We start from the raw sequence: 24720 nt of genomic DNA, 5'->3' as shown, positions 1-24720 counted from the left end.
CGGCTCCGGCAGGCAGCGCGGGGACAGAGCCATCTTGGTGTGTGTGCGTGCGTGCCCGTGTGTGCTGGCTACTGACGCTGCGCAGCCCAGCTGCCGCTGCGTGGCGGCTGGCCCCTTCCCTGACCAGCCTGCGGGAGACTAATGAATCGTTCCTAGCCGGGCCGCACAGGGCCGGGCTCGCCTCGGCCTGGCCGCTGCCGGGTGCCGCCCCTGCCCGCCCCCGCCCCGTGTAATCTGACACAGCGCTGCAGTCCTCTCTCGGCCTCCGCTCCTCCGCTCGGGCTGGGCCTGCGGGCCCTCGTCCCAGGTAAGCCGAGGCTGACTCCGTTCTCCTAAGAATAGCTCCCGCTCGACTCACCATTCCGCACCCGCGCTGCCGCTTCGGGGATTGCAGGGCAAAGCCGGAAACTCTTGGCCCAGACAAAGTTGTTTTGCCCCGGGCTGCAGATGCCCTTCAGCGGCCCTGGGCGCAGGAGGCGGCGGTACTCAGCCAGGCGCAGGGCTCCGGTTCCGGGTGCAACGCAGGGTCCGGGTCAGAGGGAAGGGCCTTGGCTGTGGCTGCCGGCGACAGGGCGCTGGGCTCGGTACCCTCCCGTCGCCCCCGCTTTTCGGAAAGCCCCTCGGGCGAAGTTTGACATCGTGGCCTCCGCAGAGCCTTTGTAGGTGGGCAGGGGTGGAAGCCTGCGGCGCTCACAGCAGGACCGCACCGGGTGGGTGGGGGCAGCCGGGAGGGACAGGGACAAAGGGGCCGCGTGTGACTTCGATCCCATCTGAAGCAGGGCCCGAGCCGCCACACGTGCTGAGAATTTGTCACTTCACGTCCCGCTCTGATGATTTGTCAAGACAGACAGAGGTCCCGGGAGGCAGAGGGTGCATGTGTGCGTGTGTGTGTGTGTGTGCTCGCGTGCGTGCGTGCGTGTGTGTGCGTGCGCACACACAGGCTGCTCACCAGGGTGCATTCTCCCCTTGGAAACCGGGGGTGACCTGCCAGGGTTGGGCAGGCCTGGGAGGCCCCGTGGAAGGCGGCTGGTCCCTGGAGCCCACTCTGGCTGCCCTGCAGCTGGTGGCGGAGGAACAGGCAGGGAGGATGTCGGGTGAGCAGTGCTCCTCCCACACTGGGCAGGGAGGCCGTGGGCAGCCCCAGCTGCTGCTGCCTGTGCTCCTTGCTGGCCCTGGCAGGTCCTCAGGGTGCTGGGGGGTGCCTGGAGGTTGGAGGCCCTGGGGACTTGGTGAGACTGTTCCTGTCCGCTCAGGGCGGGCCGAGCGACCAGAGGGAGCCGATGTGGAAGTGGGAGACACGGAGTTGGGGGCGCTAGGAGTCCAGCCCCCGGCCCCGAAGCAGGCTGCAGAGCCACTTCCTTCCTTCCTTCTGTCCAGGTCCGAGCCGGAGCGGCCAGTGCCGATGGGAGGGGTGTCTGGGGCCCACTGTGAAGGGGCCGGTGGCTGGGGTGGAGGAAAACAATGCCCGCCCTTGCCTGGCTTCCTCCCTCCCTGCAGAGCCCTGAACTTGTGGGTACCACAGCAGGTTCAGACCTTGGACATTGGGACAGCCTTGTGGGGTGGAGTGGCTGGGCCAGGCCGTGGGCCAGCGTGGCCTTTCTAAGTCACTCCCGAAGACTAGGCGGCTGGCATCCTCTGCCCCTTGGAGAGGCAGCTGTGGGTCAGGAGGGGTGTCTGAGGGCGGCTTTCCTGGTGCTGTCTGCAGACATCACGGCTGGGGAGCAGCCTCCCACCAGCCCAGGAGGCCAGGCCACAGGTGTGGGGAGTCTTGGGGCCGCGGGAACCGGGTGTGCTCGGGAGGCGGAGGCAGCGGGCCAGGGCCCAGGCGCGGTGGGCTACAGGCAGTGAGGAGCGGCCGGGGGCTTCCTTCCCCACCCTGCACCCCGTGCACATTTGGGTTCAGTCATGATTGGGTTCGTTAGCAGTGTGGTGCCCACGCTATGGGCTGCACCCCGAGTCTGACAGGCACGGGGAGCCTCATCCCAGCAGTTCCCGGGGGCCTGGGGCGTGGCCTTCAAAGCAGCAGCATCTTTGGGGCTGGGGTCGCCCTGGTGACGGTGACAGCATGGGCCAGGCAGGTCTGTGCCGGGAGCATCCACGTGGCGCTGTGCCAGGTGTCCCCTGGAGGGCACGGTGACCCCATCTCGGGAGGAGGGTGTGTCAGATCCTGTTGTTCTGGGAACCTGGGAGGGACTGGCCAAGGTGCTGGCCCTCCATCCTGCAGCCCTGACCCTGGTGGTGGAGGGTGAGGTCGGTGACTCTTGCGAGGAGGAGGGGTGAGGGTCTCGCCCTGTGGACCCTGCTGTTGGCTGCACTTCCCTCCGGCCCACCACAAAGAGGGTCCCTGAGCAGAATTAGACTTTGGGGGCTCTGGGGGACCCCAGGGATCACATACCCTGGGTGCTTGGCAGTGTCCACAGTGAGGACATGCAGACAGGTGGTGCCACGGTCCACCAGTGTGATTGGTGGGCATTCTGGGCGGGGACAGGGATTCTCAGGCTTGGACCACTGTGGCCGAGGCTCCCATTGATCAGGGCAGAGGAGACAAGGGCACAGGTGCTGGGTTCCGGACCCCCAGTCCAGGGTTAGGGTTTGTGTTGGTGCCGGAGGCCCAGGGCTTGGGGCCTTGTCGGTTTCCCTCCTCGTGGGAGGGCCCTGGTGGTGGAGCCGGTGGGCACTGAGCTCGTGAAAAGGGGATACACAGTCACTGCAGCAAGAAGCACAGAGCCCAGCCTGGCCATGAAGGGCACTCCATCTGCTGGGCTGGGTCAGCCCCCGGCTCAGCAACAGTCTCCAGCGTGCGTGCGTGTGTGAGTGTGTGTGTGTGTGTGTGGCAGCCAGTCACAGTGCAGGGCACACTCCAGGCAGGTGGGGTCATGGTCTCCCCTCCTGCAGCTCTGGGCCTGGTGTGTGACCACTGTGTTCCTGTGAGTGTGGCATGGAGGCTCTGCTGGGGACTAGTGGGGTCCCCTGGCCATGAGTGGGGTGCAGCTGGAGCGGGCAGGGCTGCCATGGATGCGTCTTCACCCTCGGGTCTCCTGAAGCGAACCGCAGCTGTGGCCCTGCAGGATGGGTACACCTGTTCCCCAGGCTTCCCCTGCCCTGGTCCCCAGATTGGGTTCTGGGAGGCACCCAAGACTTGGGCCCTGTGCTGGGCTGGGTCCTGTCCTGGCCCTGGTGTGAGCTCAGGCCCGGAGCCCAGGTGGGCCCGGTGTGTGAGTCCCAGCTCGGGACCTTGCCCTCCTTGGGGTCGTGGAGGATGACGGCGGGTCCCTAATGGGGCATTCGAGGGGGGGGGTGGAGCCACTGGGCTCGGCTGGTATGGACATAGGCCACTGGGGCTGCTGCTGCTGCTGTCCTGGACTTGCTGAGAGGACAATGGACTAATTCAGAGAGTACCAGGGTCCCTGAGGGAATTCCTAATGCTCCTGCTCTGGGGTGCTGTGGGCTTTGTTGAAGTTCAGGCCTGGTCTGCTGGGACACGAGGCCCAGCACTGCAGCTTGAGGGGAGAGGTGTGTTTGGCTCTTGCTGTAGAAGTCTCTGTCCTTGCATGGTTAGGGGTGTGCAGGAGGGCCTGGTGGAAGGGAGCTGCTCATCTCATGGCAGCCGGGAAGCAGAGTCAGGGAGGAACCTGGAGGGAGAGGGACAACGGTCCAGCCTTGCCCAGGGACACGGCTTCCCACAGGCCCTGCCTCGGATGGCACTCAGCTGTCCCGCCTGGCTTCGCCGGCTCTGTCTTTTCAGGCAGGTGCTGTCCTTTTGCAAGACAGTGGCACAGGTCTGGGGGACACAGTGAGATGATCTCCACGTGGAGATGTGGCCGGATTGGGACCCCCGCCGTGGCGGTGTCCCAGAGCCCGGCCTGCACCCACTGCGGGGACAGCAATCCCCTGTCCCGAGTCAGGGTCCTCATGCCACCAAGTGACAGCAACGCTGCCCTGGACACAGGGGCAGCCCCTCACGTCACGCGCCCTGCGGGCCCAGCGTCCCTCCAGGCAGGGTGTGGGCAGGACCGTCCCCAAGTCGGATCTGGGCCTCATGGTCTGGGACTCAGCCCTGCCAGCTCCGGAGTTGACCAGGAGCGGGCAGAGGAGGCACTCAGAAAGGAGGTGGTGCGGAGACTGGGAGCCATCAGCCCCGCCAAGCCTGGGAGCGCAGGAGGGTCTCCCCTGGGGCACCTGGCCGGGCCTCAACCGTGATGCCAGGCTTCGGGGCTCCTGAGCTGGGACAGGTGGGAGAATAGTTTTTTCTCTTTGCGGCACTGGAGGTTGAACCCAAGGCCTTCACACTGAGCTGCATCCCCCGCCCTTGTTAAATGTTTTGCTCTGAGACAGGATTTTGCTAAGTCCCTAAGTTGCCCAGGCTGGGCTCAACATTGCGATCCTCCTGCCTCAGCCTCCGTGAGTGCTGGGATCCCAGGTGTGGCCCCCGTGCCCGGCTGATGCCTTTTGTTTCCAACTACTCAGGTGTCCTACTTGTTTCTGAAGCCTGCGGATGTCCTGTCACTACTGTCCCCTTGGGGAAGGCTGCACAGAGGGCTGGGTGACTGGCAGTGACCCCACAGGCAGGAAGCCAGGGCGAGGGTGTGAGCTGAGGCGTTTGCACCCAGCGTCCTGGGACTTTAGGCAGAGCCTGGCCGCTCCTGGCTGGGCTCAGGCTCCTTCCGCCGGGGAAACTGACCCGGCTGCTGGTGGCAGAGGTGGGGCCTCTTCTCGGTTCCCCGGGGACCCAGGGTTACATCTGGGCTTAGACACTGTCCTCAGGGACCTGTGCTGCTGTTTCATAACCAGAGCGCAGGGCAGGGTGGGGCGGCAGTCAGTGATGGGGACCCCGCCCTGTTGCCCCCTCTCAGGCCTGGCTTCCAATGTGCTCAGCCCAAGGGACTTTGGGGACAGCCTAAGAGGAGCCAGAGGGCGATGTGGTCCCTTCTGCAGCCCTCCAGAGGGCCCGAGGCCCCTCTCCTGGATCTCTGTGCCTTGTGTGTCCTGAGCTGTCCAGAACCGGGACCTCCATCTTGACCCAGCCCTGGCCTGCCTGCTGACTCTGGGAGGGGAAGCGGAGGGCACCTCTGGGTGGGGTGCTAATCAGGCAGCCTGTCACATGAGGGCGAAGGGTCCATCCGATTAGGGCCCCGATTAGATCCAGGGCCCCGCTGGGCTGAGACTGCCCCTCACTGGAGACCCTGGGCGCTGCAGGAAGTGAGCCGCGACACGTTGCCAGGCAGGCACTGTCCTCTTAGGGAAGTTAAGGGGCAGCAGGCGCGAGGTGAGCCAGTGACGGGGGGGTGGGGGTGGGGGGGTGGCCTGCCCCTGGTGACCCTGTCCTGATGCAAGCGGGTGGGCTGAGGGGGTGCCCAGGCACTGTCTGCAGCATCTCTGAGGGCTCGCAGATGAGGAAGGAGAGGTCCCACAAAGCGAAGCGGGGTCTCCGGGAGAAGCTCAGAGCTCGGTGACCCGGAGCCGGGCCTCTGAGTGCAGGGTGGCAGCGGAAAGGCCGCCGGGGTGGGGCCCACAGTCCTGCTCCCTGTGGGGGCACTGGCGATTTTGGGCTCCCCAAATCACTGCAGGCTTCGGCTGTGGATAAGCTCGGGGTCCCCCACGGGAGAGCAGACAGCCGTGACCACTTAGAGGAGGGTTTATTTTGTGGTGGGGATGCCAGCCCTCAGGAGCTGGACCCAGGAGGCCCTTGGGGGGCTGTCGGCTGACCTCTTCTTCAGGGGATCTCGGGGGGCCTTGAGCCTGCAGTGCCCACCTTCACACCCTGCAACAGTTCACTCGGGCGTCTGGCAGGGTGAAGGCCCCAGTGCTGTCCCCAGCTTCTCGGAGTTTGTGACTTTTCCACCTGCTGAGCTCCTGGCCCAAGCCTCAGAGTGGCACCCACAGGCTGCCCAGCCTGGTGCGGTGTGTGCCTGTGATCCCAGCTACTCGCTGGAGGCTGCAGCAGGAGGGTGGCAAGATTGAGCCTAGCATGGGCAACTTAGTGAGACGCTGTCTCAAAATGAAAAATAGAAGTTATAAAAAGAGCTGGGTTTGGGGGTCAAGGTGAAGGCCCCGGTTCAATTCCTCGTACTCTGGACAGACAGACAGACAGACATCTAACTCAGGACTTTGTGTGGGTCCGGAGGCCGAGTCTCAGGTCTGAGGAGGGTGCCGGGCTCCAGTTCCCGGCCCTGGAAGGTGGTAGGAGGTTCTGGAGCCCCAGACCTGGGTCCAGTCCTCTGTGGTCCTTGGCCTTGGCAGCTCCTCCACCTGGAGGTCCCTCCTGTCCCTTCTCCAGGGCCGGGCCTGGCAGGACAAGCAGGGCACTCGGCCTCCCGGCCCCGATGCTGCAGAATGCCGGCCTGGCCATCACAGGAGCTCTGGCGCACAGAGCCCAGCTCAGAGACAGTGACCGCAGTGGGACTGGCTCCCTCTCTGCCTCTGCCCACCAGGTGGGCCCTCAGCAGGTCCCCATGTGCAGGCTCTGCCTGTCTGCCTGGCCCTGAGCCAGTTCAGTGAGGTCGACCTTCATCGGCCCCAGGCAGCAGCACTTCTCTGGACTCTGGGAGGCTCGGGTTAGGTTGCTGTCGCTGCAGGGAACTCCTGGAGCTGCAGCTGGCTCCTTCCCTCCACAGCAGGCAGGGATCTCATCTGGAGTCGTCATTCACAGCTCTGTCCAGGCCCCTGCCTCCCGCTGGCGGGGGAGGATGGCGTGCAGGAGGCTGGGCCCACAGTGAGCACATCCCTGGCTGCAGGGTGTGGGAGGGTGTTTGGACCGGGAGCCCTGTCCCTACCAAATGTTTCTGCTTGGAGCGCTGGTGACAGGTCCCCAAGTCTTCATTTCGAAGGCGGGCGATGAACTCACACTGCCTTCCACTCTCCAGGAGGAGTTGCTGGGACTGGGTTATCAGTGTGAGTGCGAGGGTAAGTTAAGAAAAACTAAAGGTGTCTTTGCAGACCCCAAGCACACAGCGAGGTCGTGGAGGAGTCGGGTGGGGCCGGGCTGAGCTCTGGGCCCTGGTGGGGCGGCGGTGGTGCCCAGGTGCACGGGTGCCGCACGGAGTTGGCTGGTACCAGCTCGGGTTGCACGAGCTCTGAGTGGAGGACCCCAAAAGGGACCTGTTGGGGTGCAGGGGCCTTTTATCTACTCCTCGTCCGAGGGTCACGCCTGGGTACATCCGGGGGGCTCGGTCACTGACCCTCTGTGGGTGGGGCGGTGGCTGGAAGGTCTTGTCCTCATGGCATCCTGACACCCACACCCACGTGGACAAACGTCCCCAGAGGCAGGGGACAGGGACTCCCACTCAGGGTCCCACGCCCTCCAGTGTGGCCCCAGACCCCTGCCGTCCGCTTTGGGGTGCTGGTAACAGCTCAGGGCTTTCCCAGGTGGGCTGTGGCTGCTCGGTGGCTTCGGGGACAGGGGAGGGGAGGGGACAGGCCCCAGGCAGCCACACTGGCCCCCGTGGACAGGAGCCGGTCCTGGGCCCCAGCCCTTCAGCCTGGGCCCGGTACTCCTCTGAGGTCGGAGACAGCGCTGCTGTCCCTCTGGGGCCGAAGCCTGCCCTTCGCTTTCCTGACAGCAGCACCAGCCCCTACGTCCCAGAAAAGGCCTGCAGGGAAGAATGTGGTGCATGGGGGTCACAGTGGGAGCCTGGTGAGGCTGCAGTAAGTTGTTTTCCTTTTGGAACTAACTCAGTGTTAAAAACCCAAAGCTCAGAAATGCCCCAGCAGAGCCCAGATTCCTGACAGTTTTCTTGGAAACTGAACCAGAGGCTCTGGCACCCTTCCCTGCTTCTGCGTGTTACTCCCGCCTGCGCCTGTTCCGAGCGGTTCCGACCCTGGATTGGGCTCTGCCATTCGGGCCCGAGTTCTGGCTCCGGCGCTGGGCAGCTGTCCCCTCCCAGGCCCAGCCCAGCTCTCCAGGCGTGCGGGGTCCTGCTCGGGTCCTGGAGGGCCTGGGGCACCAAGGACACCTCGCCAAGTTGTCCCGACCCTGCGGGCCTGACCCCCACTCCGCTCCCCGGATAGCCCGCCGGGCCTCGCGTTGGTCGACGTCGTGAGCCGCAGCCTGAGAGTCAGGCCTGGCCCAGGCGTGTTGTTCGGGCTCCATCTGTGGGAATCTCCTCAGACCCCCGCGGTGTGTCGGGTCCTGTCAGGAGCTGGGGCCCTCGCAGAGGGGCTGGGTGCTCGCTGGGGTGCTGTGTGCAGGCACTGCGTGGTGAGGGGCCCACGTGACTCCACACCTCGCCGGGCTCTGGATGGCGCTGTGCCGCCGGCTCCTCCACGGTCCGTGGGCGTTTCAGTTGCAGCTGCGTGCCACCGTCACTCTCCTTTACTGGCGGCCTTTGTCATCTCCGTGCCGCGGTCTCCAGGCCAGCGGGGCCCTCACCCTGCCCGCTGCGTGGCCTTCGGTCTCATTTCTGAGCCCACGGAGTCCTGGACCCCGAGAGCCGCCGCTGCCTGCTGGGTGGGGGTTTGGTCCCTGCTCCTGCTCAGCGCCCTTGTGCCCTGGGAGGCGATCACCGCAGGAGCCAAGCTCTGGGTGCAGGGTGCTTTCAGCACCAAGGGTCCCTGCTGCCAGGACTCGCTGGGCGGGGCCATGCAGGGCACCTCGTGTTTCCGTCCACTTCCGTGTCCAGCCCCTGCAGATCTGGCCCCTCCGGGGACGCGCAGGCCCTCTGTAGCCGCTGCTGCCCTGCATGCCTGACTCCTCCCTGCACCGCGGTCACCCCGTCTGTGGATCCGGCTGCCCCGTCCTGGGAGAACCCTCTGCCCTTGTCCGCAGGTGATTTCTCCTTAGCCTTGGGCACACAGCTCAGAACTGGACTCACCAGCCCCGGTGCAGTTGGGCCAGGCATGGCAGCCACACCTGTAATCAGAGCACCCAGGAGGCTGAGGCAGGAGGGTCGTCATGAGCTTGAGGACTACACAGTTGAGCCCCTGTCTCAAACAATCAGAAGCCGTATAGTAGCCCGCTCACTGCCTCCTGCTTGGGTGTTCACTGAAGGGTCCGCCCACCTGTCTGCTTCCGGCTGTGCTCCATTTGGGTCCCTTTTTCTGTCCAAGTTCTGCCCCCAGAGGACCCCAGGCTCCTGCTCCTGGTGCTCGCGCCTGTGTCCCCTGCGTCCCCTTCCACGTGGTGCTGGGTGGGTCTGTGACCTGCCCTCTGGGGAGGAAATGCTCTGCAGTTTTCTGGTTTCTGTCGTGGTCTGCGGCTTCCTCTTGCTCGTGCTAAAGGCCGTGGCCCTGGGGACAGTGATCTCAGCAGATCTGCAGGAAGGCTGTGAGCTCTTGGGACTCGGGGCCTCAGACACCAGGAGACAGTAAAGGCCAAGGGCCGTAAGCTGCCAACTCCTGAGGTGATTTCACAGCGAATCCAACTTGAGACACGCGTGTGGGACCACAGCAGATGTCCGGATCCCGGCGCGTGTCCCAGTGCAGCGTGACTGGTGCCCTCCCACTTCCGCCCTGCCACTCTCCCCCCCACTCCTCTGCTTCCTGGAGCGAACCCGGAGCCTCTTTTCCCAGCCCAGCTGTCCCGGGTCCTTTTGCACAAATGAGCACACGGGTGTGCACTTCCTCACTTTCCCTTAACTCTCTTCCACCAACATAGCTTGTGCTGAATATCTCTGTGTACCCTGTTTCTAACCGTACATCCCGTTTGGCTAGACAGGAGGAAGCAGCCCAGGAGATTGACTGCAATGTGGTAACTGCAGCCAGCGATACATTATCTTCTCGAAAGCTGCTGAGGGGGATTTTAGGCGTTCTCTCCATGAAAAGATGAAAGATGTATGTGGTAGAGCACAAGTTAATTAGCTCAATTTAGTCACCCATGTTGTGCACAAATTTCAAACGGCGTGCTGGTCCCGATTTGGGGGGTCGATTACAGAGGAGATGAAAGGAGCCCCCTAGCCCAGGATCTCTCCCGGAAGACCTTAGCCCTTGTCCGGAGTGCTCGCCTGGGAGGTGCCGGGCGCGCACTGGGATCTGGCTGCCGGTGCTCGGCACGGCCGCGTGCACTTGCATTTTCGTACCTGACAGACGGTGTCTCGGTGTCTCGGTGGGGCCCCTCCAGGGCGGTGATGGTGCTGGGTGGGGAACGAGACACCAGTGTGCCGTTGCTGGCCAGCCCTGCAGGAAGCTCGTGCCCAGCACACCCGGTTTCTGCCAGTTGGAGCACATGTCAGTGTAGTTTTAATTTGCATTTCTCTTATTTTAGGCACGGTTACAGCCCTTCCCTGTCCTGAGCACCTTTATGTCTTTTCTAGATGAATTTCCCTTTAGGTGTCTGGCGCTCCCCTTCTGCAGAGTCTTCCATGCCTTGGTTGAGGTCCTGCCTGCTCTGTACCCGGGGACGATGCGGCTCCAGAGTAAAGACCAGGTCTGTGGGCTCCCGGCGAAGTCAAGGCTTGGCTTCCCCCGGTCAGAGGCCTGGGGTTGTCACCAGCTGCTGCTGCTGCTCACACTGTCACATGGGGCCTGGGGACAGCCCTGTCCCAGGGAGAGGGGGTGACAGGCCCTCCGCAACCCCAGCACCTGCCTCTGCCACCCTCTTGCCCTTGGTGAGCCCCTGCAGCCCGCTCCCGTTCCCTTTTCTCCCAGAGCCTGGAACTCAACTGGCTGTGCCTGGCTTGGTTTCCCTCTGGAGCACTGGGCTTGGTTTAATAATTCCTGGGCGCTCTTCCCACCGGGCTGTGGATTGGTCGGCCTGCATGTCAGATGCTGAAGTACTCTGCAGGGCTCTCCCACTCAGCAGCATTCAGATCTCATGCCCGGATGGCGGGGAGCCCGGGCAGGTCCGTGTGCCCTCACGCTGGTGGAGGGGAGCTGCTCCGGGCTGGCCGCTCCCCAGGGCTGGACGGCCCGTCTGTAGGGGCTTGAGCGGCATCCTGAGCTACGAGGAGGAGGCCGAGGAGAGGGCCCAGCTATGGCGTTCACACAGGGTTTCTGTGCCCGGCGCAGGGCTGAGGTTTTTACCCATTTCCTTCACCTGACCTCACGAATGACAGCTCCTTTGTGGGGGACAACCCTGTCCATTGCTATTGACCAAAAGGTCCAACCCAAACTGCTGGTGCATCATGGGCACTTTCTGGCCATGGTGCTGAGAGTTGGCCGTGTGTCACTGTGCTAGTGTCATCCTAAGTCCTACTCTGAGCCTGCCAGTGTTACAGGGCTGTGGGTTTGGTCATCGGTGATGGGTGGTGGCAGTTTCTCTAGTTTCTCTAGGGGTCCCATGGCGGCCAGGCCTCGGGGGTCGGTCATGGCCAGAGGCAGAGCCATGATTTCTGCCTGCCTCAGCGGGAGCGCCCTCCTACCGCAGGTCCCTGGGACCCCTGGCGCCTCTGTCACGGCCCCTTCTGGAGCTGGGGTCAGGACTGAGGTTAGAAGCTTGGCTCTCCTGCCCAGCCCCATGACTGTCCTGTGGCTGAGGAGGGGACAACCAATGCCAAGGACTGGACCGGGCTCACCCCGTGCCCAGGGCGCTGAGACCACCAGGCTGAGCTGGGAGTGGTGGATCCGTCCCAAGGAAGCCCGAGTCCTTGTGGAGAGGACATGAGGCTGGCTCGTGCCGAGAGGGGACTGCAGAGGTCCAAGGTCCGCGTGGCTCCCCACAGTGGAGGCTGCCAGGGAGCGGTGGCCAGGGAACCTGAGTGCAAGTCTCCCCTTGACCTCGGGAGGAGCCCACGGGCTGTGCTGTTGAGTCATGCGTGGATTCGCCCTTGCACTTGGCACCTCAGCCTTGGTGCTGGTCAGAGATGCAGGTGAGTGGGGCCTCTCCAGCTGTGGGACAGCGGAGCGCGCGGGGCTGGCCCTCCTGCGGACTGGTGGACATGCTGGGTGAGAGCCTGGCCACTTCCTGTGTCGGCCTGGGGGTGGAGCCGCGGAGTCTGGGTCGCCTTCCGGTCCAGAGCCGCGGGACTCACCACTGCGCCCCGTGTATGCCCGCCCCAGGGCTCCCGTCTCCCTCTGTGCCCAGTACATGGGCTCCTCATCCCAGGAAGCTCCACCCCTGGGCTCCATTGGCCGCATGTCGGTCACCTTGTCCCTGAGTGTGAGGTCACCATGAGGTTGAGGGCGGAAGCAAAGCTGGGGGCTGTGTTCGCCTCCCGGCAGCCGAGGCTGGGGTCTCCTGCTCTGTCAGTGCCGTCCATCCTCCCTCCCAGCCCCACTGCCCAGAAGCATGGTTGTTCCATGTGCACTGCTTTCTGAAGAGCAGGTCAAAAGCGCTGATTGTTTTATGTCGGTCTCATTGCAGTGCTGATCATTCAGATACATCCAGTTAAATTAATTCTGTCACTTTTGACCTCCATGAGGTGGCCCCTGGACAGTGTGAGGCTGGACACGTGGCTCGTGGGGGATTCTGTGGGCCAGCCGGGGCTCCCCAGGCCTCGCAGCACACTGCTGGGGGTGCAGGGTGAGGCTGGGCCACGTGGGGTGGCAGGAGACACACACAGGGCTGAGAGGCCACCCACCATGTGTGGACCCTCCCTGGGCCGAGTGCACCTCTCCCTGCCAGAGCCTCGCCCGGAAGGGGAGGAGCCGGGCACTTCTCATAAGGGGCCTTGGGCCTGCTTCCCCGGGGACCTCGGGCGACCGCGGGCTGCGGCTGCAGGTTCTCCCATAAATATCTCAGCGGCAGTTTAGCTTTCAGACCAGGCACATCGTGGCCAAGATCAAGCTTTTTGACCTTTCGTCAATTTACTCGGTGAAACGTGATCCCACTGGTCTCCTGTTTTCAGAATGTTGCCTAGTGACTGCCTTTTCCTGGCTCAAATGGCTACATTTTCTCCAAACTCAGAGCATTCGCATCGATGGCAAAGGCACAAATGGAGAGAATAAAACGAGTGTCCTTATGTCCAGAAGTCAGGCCGGGACAGGGTGGTTTCAGCACCAGGAGCCGGGACAGCTCCCCACTCAGGCGGCCCCTAGGAACTGGGCGAGGCCTCCGACTCAGCGGCCCTGCTCTGCCCGCCCACCTCGGCCAGTGCTGACCTTACCAGACCGCCCAGCTCCGCCTGAGCTCGGACACGTGCTCTCCATCAGCGTGGCCTGTCTCGGTCCCAGGAGGAGGAACAGTGTAGTGGAGGGAAGGTAGGAAACAATCTGGCGCCTCGGGACTCATCGTGGTATGGCTAAATAAACTCTCCGTCCCAAACGCCCTGCGCAGTGTGGCGTGTCTCGCGTCCAGCTGTGCCTCCTCGGATGTTAGCTTTCTCAGCATAGGCAGCTCTAAAAGCAAGGAAAAGGCGACACCAGAGCAGATGTTTCAAAAACAACACACTGCCTTGCTGCCTCCAAGTAACACAAGAGGTTAGAAATCAGAGTGGAGGAGGCCAGCTAAGGGCGGTAGCAGGGGCAGCATTAGGACTGTGGGTGTCATAAAGCGAGGTGTGATTGAGTCCCCTCCGAAGCCCTCTCCAGCCTCCTGGGTGCCTTCGGCCTTGCTCAGCTATGAGCTCTCTCCTGTCTTCAGTCCTGGAACACAGCAGGGCAGGTATAAGAATGCCCACTCCATTTTACATAAATACCACATTTTCTTCATCCAGTCATCTGTTGATGGGCACTTGGGCTGTTTCCAGGATGTGGCTATTACAAACCATGCTGCTGTAAACGTGGCTGAGCATGGATCACTGTGGTAAGATGCTTTTAACTCCCTTAGGAAGACACCTAGAGGGCAACAGCTGGGTCAAACGGAACTTCTGGTTTTCATTTTTGAGAAATATCTGTACTGATTTCCACGGTGCTTGCAGCAGTCTGCACTCCCACCAGCAGTGGAGCAGGGTTCCTTTTTACCTACAGCCCCGCCAGCATTTGTTATTGGCTGATTTGCTGCTGCTGCTGATCATTCTGTCTGGAGTGAGATGGACTCTCAGTGTTGTTTTAATTTGCATCTCTTGAATGACCAGTGGGGTTGAACATTTTTCATATATTTATTTGCTGTTTGTACTTCTTCATCTGAGAAATGTCTATTCATTTTAGGTGCCTTTTTTTTTATTGGATCTTTACATTTGGGGAGTGTTGATTTTTTTGAGTTCTTTATAGATTCTAGATAGTAAAATGTGCTATTTATGTACAAGAGTGTCACTCTGCCATAAGGGTAACTTGAGACATCTTTAGGTAAATGGTTGCATCTTGAGACCAAAATTTAAGTGAAATAAACTGGACATACAAATTTAAATATCACATTGTTTCTCTTGTGTGAGAAACCCAAAGGGTAAATAAGGAGCAAAATGGAGGACGGATATGGGAAGTAGGAAGGATGTGTTCAAATGGGGAGGGGAAAGGGAAGGAAGGGAAAAGGAATTAAAAAAGAGAAGGAAAAGGAAAAATGGAAACAAAGCTTTTGAAAATGGGGAGGCGAAGAAGGGTTGAATGGAGGGGAAGGGAATGGGAAAAGAAGAATTAAGGCATATTGTGCATGGGTACAAATTCCCTGTTGGTCACTGTGTATGGGGAACGTGCACGAGGGGAAAGAGCAGCACTCCACACCTGCCTCGTCTGTATTTGGATGATCTCTGTCCTCACTGGGCCTGCTCTGGGCCGAGTGCCTGTGGTGTGTGCATGGGGGTCACTTCTTATCTTCTGGGTGTTATGAGCTGAATTTGCCACCCCGGAAAGATACTGGAGTTCTAGCCTGTGAAGTGGCCTCATTGGGTGACAGGTTTTGCAAATGTTAAGGCGAGGTCACTAGGGTGCCCTGATCCATGTGACCAGTGTCCTTATACAGAGGGGAAATCTGGACCCAGAGTCAGACAGACATGGTCATGGGGGAGTCAGCTGCCACCCAGGGGACTGAAGAGGGAAGCCGATGTCGGGGAGAGGCTGGAGGCAGAGTCCCCCTCGAGGGCTGTGTGATGTGAGTCAGCTTTCCCTCCTGGGACAAAATCCCTGACACAGGACCCGAGGGAGGAAAGGTTCCAGGTGTTTCAGCCCAAGGCCAGCTGCTCCACGGCAGAGGCGTCCTGGTGGAGGGGTGTGGGGGAGGAGAGCTGCTCCTCATGGTGGCCAGAAGCAGAGAGAGGAACAGAGCCAGAGAGGATGGCCAGATCTAATCCCCAAGGTCATGCTCCTGGGGCCACAGACACGCCCAGAAGTGTGCTTTCTGATCTCCTCGGTGTCTCCCAAGCCAAACATCACTGCCCTCAGAAGGAAGCCACTGTGCTGCCATCTTGATCGCCAACCTCCAGAACCAAGAAATGAATTTCTGTGGTCAGAGCCCCTGTCCTGTGGACCTTTGTACAGCAGCCCTTGGACATAAAGCCCTTGTCATAAGAAGGAGACACAGGGGATGGTCCTCACCTGGTGCTGGGAAGTAAGGGGCAGGCAGAACTCTAAACCCTGGCACCTGAGGGTCCCTGAAGACTCCACCTCCTCGAGTGGTCCCCTGCAGGTCCCCCTTGCCAGGGCAGGTCCTGTCAGAAGGGAGGTGGTGTCCTGGGTGCTTGCTTCCCTGGAGGGGAGCCACCCCTGCCCTTCCCTCCAGGACCATGTTCCCTTCTACAGGGCCCCTCTGGGCACTACTGGTGTGATGAGGTTGGGGGACCCCCAAGGAAGTGGATGCAGGAACCAAAACGACCCTCTGAGATGTCAATAGAGACCCCTCCATGTGAGCCTCGGGCATTGGGGCACATCTGATTGCAGTCTTACCAAAACCATTGAGTTATTAGGAGATCGAGAACAACAGGACCCTGTTATGTACTAAGGGCCAGCAGCCCCTTCCCTGCAAAGGAACTCTGGTGAATGTGATCAGCTTCTCAAGCTCTCTGGTTTCTGTGGCAACCATTGAACTTCACTGTGGTGCCCACAGCAGCTGTGGGTAATATGCAAATGAGCGGGTGTGGCCACGAGCCCATAAAACTTCATTTACAGGAGCAGATGGCGGCTGCCATCGAGTCCTGACTCCTGCTGTGTGCCAATACCTAAGATTTGGGGAAAGCTACGCTCAGTAAAATATATAGCTTTAGGTTCTCTTACAGAAAGTATTAAACACATATTAATCCAAACATTCAACATTGGCAAGTAGAATGCCCACAAAATAAAGCAGAGACAGAGGAGTGATTAAAGGGAAAAGCAGGAAATAATGACTAAATTACAAAACAAGAGGACCAGCACCCCTTCCCCTGTACCGGGCCTTGAACTTGGGCCTCACACGTGCTGGGCCAGTGCGCCACCACTGAGCTGCAGCCAGATCTTTTTTTAATTTGTTTTTGAGAAAGTGTCTCGTTAAATTGCCCAGGCTGGCCTCAAATTTGCAATCCTCCTGCTTCAGCCTCCAGAGTAGCTGAGATTATAGGTGCATGCCACCATACCTGGCTCCTGTTTTAAATTTCATAAAATAAACTGTATTGAATTCCTGACACACCGTCTGTAGTCGAAGCTTTCCCACAGTTGTCACAGAGTCTTGGCAAGGCCCGGATCTGTGTTCTTTCTCTTGAAGACTACGGCTGGGACGAGGGCCCTGCACACATTTAAATCCTGCACACAGTCCCTCATGTGAGATCCACCAAAGCAAGTGTGCAGAATCCTATACCTACAAGGCTGGCAAAGGGCTGGTTCTTTGCAAAGACAAGCACTCAGCTCAGAGCTGTTTATTTTCGACTCTGTCGGGGTTTTTCTGGGTCCTCTGCTGAGCCTTTCTGTGGCCTGGGGACCCCACTCTGGGGCAGGGTGATGACATGTTGGGCTCCGGTGGGGGGTGGCCGGCCAGCCGGACCAGCTGGTGCTGAGCTGCTCCTCTGCCTGCTGCCCATCTGACGGTGGACCAGGAGCCTGGCCTCAGGCGGCTCAGAGAGAGATCCTCTGCCAGGTCGCAGGGACAGTGCTTGGCCAAGCTGGGAGGGCAGGGGCTTGGGCTCAGACCCCTGTGTCGGCAGCATCCTCATGATTACCGTGGCTTCTGTCTGCCCTTCACGCTGACAGTTATTATTGCTGTTATCATTTTGGGGTCCAAAGGATCGAACCCAGGGCCCGGGCTGCAACAGCCCAGCAGCAGACTGAAACCCGTCTGCCCCGCACACGCCGGGCCCCAACAGTGGCACAGTGCGTGGTGTGACATTTAGACCCCTGCTGCCCTGCAGAGCAGGACTGAGACTTGGAGCTCTGCGGGCTGCGGGGCACCCGCGCTCCCTCTGAAAGGCACTGCGAGAAACCTGAGTGGAACCCGAGGCTAATGAGAAGCCGGGAGGCTCCATGCCGGTCACTCTCCTGCTGGAAATGCTTGTGCCTCAGCTCTCTTTGCAGCCCTGCACCCTCCCATGACATTTACAAAGCAAGATTTCTAAAGAATTAAAATAGCATGGCTGTATAAATTTTTGTTCAAGAAAGTGCTGCTTGAAATCTCTTTGATATTCCCTCCAACGTCTGCAGGCTTACATGTATTACCAATCATTTTCTTCTAGTGCACAGGTCTCATTTAAATTGGAGAAGTAGTTGTTTGCCTTGAGAGCAAAGTCCCCTTGAGACCCTGTGCTGTCCCCCGAATAGGCCGAGAGGGAGGGGTCTCTGGAGGGCCCCCGGGGTTCCCGGCAGGGGGTGGGGCCGGCACTCATAGCTGCAAGCAGGATTTTCAGATGTTTCCATGCGGGGCTGTGGATGGTGAGACAGGACGTGCCCTCGGGACATAGAGGCATAGCGGCTGCGGGTCATGCAGAGCTGCGTGGGGGTTCCCCGCTGAGGTCGCAGATGAATGCAGCAACGTGTCCGGCAATTGATGCTCGTGTCTAACGGAGTGGTGGCCTAGTCACACAGGGAGGCTCGGCTGCGGCCCATAGGCCCATAGTAGTTGATTTAAGGCCCTAACCTGCAGCTCCGGGGGAACTCAGCCCTGCTGGGAGGATGTTAGGCAAGGAGTTGGTTGCTGGCTGTTGGAGACAGGGCATGGGGAGGGACAGAGGGGCCCCAAGGACCACCTGCATGAGATGACCCGGACTTTGGACTCCTGACCCACTGGGCCCCTCAGTCCTGGTGCCAGGAGAGCCGATGCAACACTAGGGTCCCTACTGGGCTGTGAAGTCACAGAGGCGGCGCCCACGCCTGCCTGGCGGGTCTTCACAGGCAGTTTCTCTCAGGTCCCACGGACCTTCGGCAGCCTGTGAGTCCCACAGTGCTGTCCCTGTTTGCCCTCCTGAGCCTAGGATGGGGGACAGATATGAGTGGCTTCTCCCCATCCTCTGCTGCGGGAGCCAGGGTGTGGTGGCCCCCAATTCCTGTGTCCTCCCTGGGAAGGGGGGCCAGCCCTGGGCCCTGCTGTGCTGGCTGCTGGATGTGGGATGTCACAGTCTCAAGTCCCCAGGTGAGCTCCTGGGTCACCCAGGTGTGGGGGTCTCTGTGTTGGGATCTCCTCACTGCCTGCCTGGCTCCATGGACGGGACAGATAGCTGCTCAGTGCAGGCCTGGCCCCCCTAGCGTGGTGGTGCTGTGATGCTGTTTCTCAGCTGAGGACCACATTTCCCAGCAGCCCTTGGACCTGGATGGACCATGTGACTCATCCTGGCCAATGGGAGAGCGTGAAAGTGAGGCATAGAAATAGCCATACCCCTTGGCCCACCTGTGGCTGGGTGCTGAGGACCTGGGCCCAAGGCAGCAGACAGGAGGGCCTGGTCTGACTGCACAGAGGGATGCTGTCACCAAGGAGGAATAAATGGATGCATGTCACATTGTACCCCAAATCTGCACTGAGTGCTGACACTCGCCTCATGCTGCAATGATGACGGTTCACGTTCCCTCTCTTTTAAAAAGTAATTTAAGGGGTGGGGATTTAGCTCAGTGGTTTCTCCGCCTGCTGCGCAAGCGCAAGGACTCGAGTTTGATCCCTGGTACCAAAAAAAAAAGTAATTTAGGTGGGTTTTTTGTTTTGTTTTTGGTACCAGGGATCAAACGCGGGTCCTTGCACTTGTGCAGCAGGCTGCAAAACCACTGAGCTAAATTCCCAGCCCCAGGTGGGTTTTACTTGATTCATAGAGTAATATACATTCACTGTAGACATTCCTTAAAAGTGCAAGAAATAATTTATGAAACATTCAAGCCACTCACCAACCTATCCTACCAAATTGCCAGGGATGAGGCTGGTGTTTATAGCTTGGATCTTGTTTGACCAGTGTGTTCTCAGAAGATATTCATAGTTTTTTGTGTACTTACAATTGCCCTGTCTTAGAACAGTGACTATGTTCTGTGTGTAATTCTAAAAGACCACTCAGTGGGGCCCATTATTACCCTTCAAATACACGTCTTACAAAAGTGTAGTTTCTGAGTCAGGAAGCATTTCTGAAGCATTTGGTGAGCAGCGCTGGTTACCCAGCAGTCTGTGCACTTTTCTGCGGTACAGGGTGTGAGACAGGTTCTTCTTTTCTCTCGACCCCCTACCCCTCGGTTCATCTGTCTGCTATTTACCATGGAGTCTAAGCCAGGTGTCGGGGTGCACCCTGTGATGTCAGCCCTCAGAGGCTGAGGCAGGAGGGTTGCAAGTTCCAGCCCAGCCTTGGCTTTGACACGTGGCGCCAGTCTGTGCTGGCTGACTTTGCTCCAGCAGGAGCAGGTGCACTTGGGGTCAGTCCTGAAACCTGCTGTGGATGCCCAGATCCTGTACTGGTCACCATGAGCACATGCTGCCCACTTGAACGGCGCCCCTGTCCCATGCGCCTGCGCTGGAGAAGAGAGAGTGGGTCCCAGGCGCGTGTGGGGGTGGGGGCGATCCCACAGCCTGGGGCGGCAGGGCTGGGCCCACTTCCGGTCTGGATGACACCACTCCCTGGAGCCCAGGCTGCCCATGGGGGCATTGTGCCCCTGACCCCCCGGGGCCCGCCCTGCCTTCCCAGGGGCCTGGGTGGGGACACCACTCTGGGGTTTGGGGGTTGCCAGGCCGGGCCAGGTCTCAGGGTTACCCTGGCCTTGCTACCCGCACGGTCCCCACGCATGGCCCAGGACTAGTGTAGGGTGTGGCGTGGAACCTCACACCAATTAACTTGCACTCAATGCTGCGGCTCTGAGACCCAGGAGGCTTCTACCCAACAAGTTTGCGCGGATTTGCTGTGGCTGTGAAGTTTCGGGCCAGAGGTGAATCCGGCCACAGAGGAGCTGAGGTGAGGAGCCACTGTCTTCCCGAAGGCCTGCAGCTGGAGGCTGGTGTCGCTGAGCCCTAGGAAGGCTGGGGACTCGCTGTGCTCACCCTGCCCTCCGCTCACGGATTTCCAGGGTGGGGGCCCTGTGATTCCTTTCTTTTATATGCTAGAGGAGCTGAGGCCTGGCTTTTCTGTCCTAACATGAGCACTCTTCGGGAAAGGCACTGTCTGGGCCCAGGCCGGCCCCAGGCCCTTTGCACATGCTGGGCCCTCTGTCTCAGCACAGCCAGCCCCACGTTCCTCTCATCCTGTCCTCACTCCGAACAGCCACCCCAGGCCCACTCCTGCTCCCTGTTCCTCGCTCCCCTTTCTTATCAGCGTTTTCGAGGAGCTGAAACTGCCTGGTTGTTGGTGCCTCAGTCTCTCTGCCCTGGTGCCCTGAGCAGCTTCCTTTCCTCCACATTAGGGACTTGGTTTTCGTCCTGTGGGGTGGGGGACCCTTTGGGGACCAGCCATGCCTTCCCCTCTGCTGGCCGTGCTCACCCGCCTCCTGATCACCTGCGATGCCGTCAGCAGCATCTCGGGGCCGGTGGGGCCTGGCTGGGGGCGGGGGGTCATTCCCTGCGTGCCTCGGCCAAGCACAGGGCAGCGGCCTGGGCTCTTCACTTGGGCCCAAGGAGCCCTCAGCACCGAGATCAGGGTGCAGAGCGAGCCGCCCGAGACCCTCACCCTGAAGAGCAGGGGCCGGGGACTGCCTCGGGCGGGCCAGGGAGAGGCCGTGTGGTGGGATGGTCAGAGCCCCTGCTGGGGAGGAGGGCCAGGGAGCTCAGCTTTCCTGTCCATCAGTGGGGTTGGCACTGGCCTGGCCCTGGGTGCTGCACTAGGTGGGATGCTGTGGTTTGTGTTTAGCTGTGCCCCAAAGCCTCATGCGGGTGAGGTGAGACTTTTTCAGAGGTGGCTGAATCTGGAGTGTGTGATGCTGAGTTAAGGGTGTGTGGTTACTGATCCACTACTCGTGAGTGATTGGTTTGGCACCACCCTTAACCCACGGTAGTCTGAATAAGACAGAAGGGGCAGAGAGACGCTGCTAAACTCTCTTGTTGCCTTTGCTGCCTTGTGTGCACCATGTTGTTCTCCTCTGTGAATCCTGTTTGTCACCCCTGCCCTGGAGCCAGCCGATTATGGACTGAAACCCTACGAACTGTAAACCAAATAAACCCCTTCCCTTCTATCTATGGGTGTCGGGTATTTTGTCTCAGCAGTGAGAGAAAAATAACTAACATAGGGGGCCAATGAGCAAAGCCCATTTCAGCCCTGAGCAGTGCTGCACCCGAGGATGGTGAATGGGTGTGTGTCCACGCTGCTGGGGACAATGGCAGCTGGGTGTGGTGGCTGGGGGGCTGAGGCAGGAGGATCGCTGTGAGTTCTAGACCAGCCTGGATGACATAGGGAGACCTTGCTGCACAAGAACAAAATCAGAAAGATGTCCCCGCTGGACAGTCTGACACCCAAGCCTACCCGCTGAGGCTGCTGGAGCAGGACCTCTCTGAAGACCGGGTGCCTGGGGATGAGGTTCCTTCTCTCCAGTGTCTCTGGGTCCCCTTCTGTCCCCAAGGGCCTGCCCCATGCAGAGACCTCCAGGCCCTGAGGATGGAGGTGTGGGGTGCAGTGGCTCTAACAGCAGAGACTGCAGGACCTCAGGCATGGCCCTTGGCCCCGGGCTGCCTCAGCTTCCCCATGGGTACTGGGGGCATGGTGCCCTGTTCATAGGATGAGGGTGAGGTTGGTGGGTACAGGTCCGAAGCATTGGGTGGTGGGAGGTTGGCCCTGGGGAAGGGGGTGGCTACTGTTGCTGTCACCTGGGGTCAGAGGGGACCACGGATGTGCTGCTTCTTGGCCCACTGTGCGCCCAGCCCGGGCTCCACTCCCCTCCAGCGCTCCCTTGGTCTGGGAATCAGCACTGCCTGCTGCCTGTGTCTGCGCCTGGTGACTCCCAGGGTGCCAAGGCTCAGGGAGCGCTGCCGAGAGGAGTCCAGAGCCCACAGTAGGCCGAGTCCAAACTGCTGCTCGCGGGGCGGTGGGGCGGAGGCTCTCGGGGCTCCTTGCTGGCTTCGGGGACCCTGGAGTTGAGATTCCCAAGCCTAGGCTCCAGAGGCAGCCCTGGCCCGGGACGGCAGGGATGGATGGTTACAGCTGGGCCAAGGGGCTGAGCAAGGCGACCTCACTCACCCTACTGGACCGTGTCTGCCCTCTGGCTCCTGACACCTGGTAGTTTACAGAATTAAAGTTCTCGGCGGACACTTCCAAAGGCCCACGACCGAGAGTCGGGCTTTCGCTCCTACTGGAAGAGCGACTTTCCCTCCAGTGCATTGGCCACGGTCGCCCTCCTGCTGAGGTCTGTGTTGGTCAGGTCCAAACCCCCGCTCTCAGCTTTGGAGCTGTGGTTCTGTGCAGTCATCATTCTGTGCCTCAGTTTCTCCCCTTGTCACAGGCACAGGCATCGCAGCACTGGCCTCACCGGGTCCTGCTTCCACCCGACCCTGCGATGCTCAGGACAGGGCTGTGTGGGTCACAGCACTCCAGGTCCTGGCTGGTGGTGTCGACGCTGACAGTGTCAGTAATTAACACTGAGACAGAAATCAGATTTCTGAAGTCCTTTTATTTTAGGAAGTGGCACAGTTCAGTGGGTCTCAGATTGAAGATGGAGTAATTGGGCAGAACGTAAGCTTAATCCACACAGAATTGTTCCGGGGCCTTTAGTGAGCATAAAATTAATTTTCCTGTAAGATGATTAATCTGACAAAATTGCCCTGAGAGGTAAAGGTGTTTAATTAAACAGCAGGCGCTGCCGCTGGGTGGCTGTGATCAGCTATGCGGGTCCCCGGGGCCCTGGTCCCTGTGCCTGGGCTCCCACCTGGGTGACAGGGGAAGTTCTGTTCTTGTCTTCCTCGAGTTCATAAAGCAAACTGAGCAGAGCAGTCGGGGAAGCCTGGGGGCCCGCACATCCCAAAGCCAGAGAGAGCGCGGGCACAGGGTCCGGTCCACCGGGAGCTCAGCCAGCACCCCGGGGTGCTTGGGTCTCCGACTCCTTTTCTGAGGCCAGAGTAGCTTGGCGCTCCTCCGGGGAAAGGGTTCACGGCTTCCAGTGTTCACTTGTCAGCATACAGCCTGTCACTCAGGGCCAAGAGGAAGCACAAGAAATGAAGCCCTTCCCTAAGCCTTAGCGTTCTTCCCAGAGCTGGTGCCATCCATCCCGACCGCTACCCGGAAGTGTGTCCGGTCTATGCAGATGGGAAGGATCAGCCCGGCTCGGGGCGGAGAGTGTAGACACCTGCTGTATCCAAAAGGATAGCACTAAAATGGCTTTTGGTCAGTTTTTAAAAAATGAATAGACTCTGCTGCACAAGCACAGGGACCCGAGTTCGATCCCCAGTACCAAAAAACCCCCCCAAACCCAAAAAATGAATAGACTTTTTAAAAACAGCAGTTCAGGGTTACAGGAAAATTATCAGTGAGTATGGAGTGTGTGCTGAGCCCACTCTGCTGCTGGCATTATTTTCTTGCTGGTGTGGCATGCTTGTTACCATTGTGGACCAAGGAGCACACTTTGTTATTAAGTTGTTACTTTGTTACTGGTGGTAGCCACAGCCTATAACTTGTTACTTTGTTACTGGTGGTAGCCACCGGGCGCACTTGCAGCTCCCTTGGCCTTGAAAAACGCCCCCTATGGCAGCCCACAGGGTCGCTGCTCTGCCCCACGCCGCCTGCGCCCCAGGTTGGCACCCTGATCTTTCACCATTTCCGCAGTGTTGCCTTTTCCAGGACTCATTGGAGTTGGGTCAGACAGTACGAAGGCTTTTCAGAGTGGCTTCTGCTTTGTAACACGCAGTGGAGGTCCTGCCAGGTCTGTCCCCAGGGCAGCAGCTCTGTGTTTCTTCTGCCCAGAACTACTCCAGGGCGGACCCCACCGTGCAGGCTTACCACTCACCACTGGAGGGGACCCTGGTGCGTTAAGCAGGGCCTGCTCCATGTCTTTTGCCTGTGCAGGCATGGGGAGGCCCGGGAGGTCGGGCCGGCTCTGCATTAGTGATTTCTGTACTTTGGGCGCAATGTGGGGCTCACAACTTGGGTGTTGGTCGTGGCATCAGACCAGGAGGCTAGGTGGGTGTTGGAGGTCACCAGTGACTGCTGCATTTGCATACCGAGAAGCCTGATTTCTCAGCTCTGACTCCGGTGCCAACACTGACCAAACCCACAGTGCTGTGTTCGCCAAGCAGAATGGGATTCATGACCGAAGCTAGCAGGGTGGTGACGGGGCCTCTGCCTTCCTTCCCTTTCCACCCGTGTGACTGGGGCTGTGAACCCCGGGCAGAGGCTGTAGGATGAACAGGTGGGATCGGGGATGGGGGTCCACCTCCTCCTTCCTCTTCCATGTTTCTTTCTCCTCCCTCCCTCCCTTCATTCCTTCCTGAGGCAGGGTCTCACTCTGTAGTCCAGGCCAGCCTTTTACTATGTAGCCCTTGGACTCCTGATTCTCCTGCCTCAGCCTCCGAGGAGTCCGGGGCTGCAGGGGTGCTCCACCACACCCCGGTTAGCTTGGTTCAGATCCAGGCCGGCAAACCCTCCTCTCCCATGGTGCCTCCCAGGCTCCACCTTGTCACTCCCTCCAGGTTCTGCTGCCTGC

At 59.9% G+C, this 24720-nt stretch overlaps 1 protein-coding gene across 6 annotated transcripts in view; it reads left to right on the top strand.

Moving 5' to 3' along the window:
- Rimbp2 (RIMS binding protein 2) overlaps nt 1-24720 on the top strand; it is a 137746-nt gene that overhangs the window by 11601 nt on the left and 101425 nt on the right. Inside the window, exon 1 of one of the 6 annotated variants that reach the window (XM_021257667.2) lies at nt 5-307. The exons of the other annotated variants lie outside the window; for them this stretch is intronic. The gene's annotated coding sequence lies outside the window, so the exon portion shown is untranslated. Of the gene's footprint in view, nt 1-4; nt 308-24720 lie in introns of those variants that run through there. 6 annotated transcript variants of the gene reach the window in all.

The sequence above is a fragment of the Heterocephalus glaber genome, unplaced genomic scaffold (genome assembly GCF_053883595.1).
Source record: "Heterocephalus glaber isolate CG9 unplaced genomic scaffold, H.glaber_assembly_v1.0 deba00001687, whole genome shotgun sequence".
Classification (NCBI taxonomy): domain Eukaryota; kingdom Metazoa; phylum Chordata; class Mammalia; order Rodentia; family Bathyergidae; genus Heterocephalus; species Heterocephalus glaber.
The sequence above is the reverse complement of the archived record's forward strand: the minus strand, read 5'-3'. Positions and strand labels throughout refer to the sequence as shown.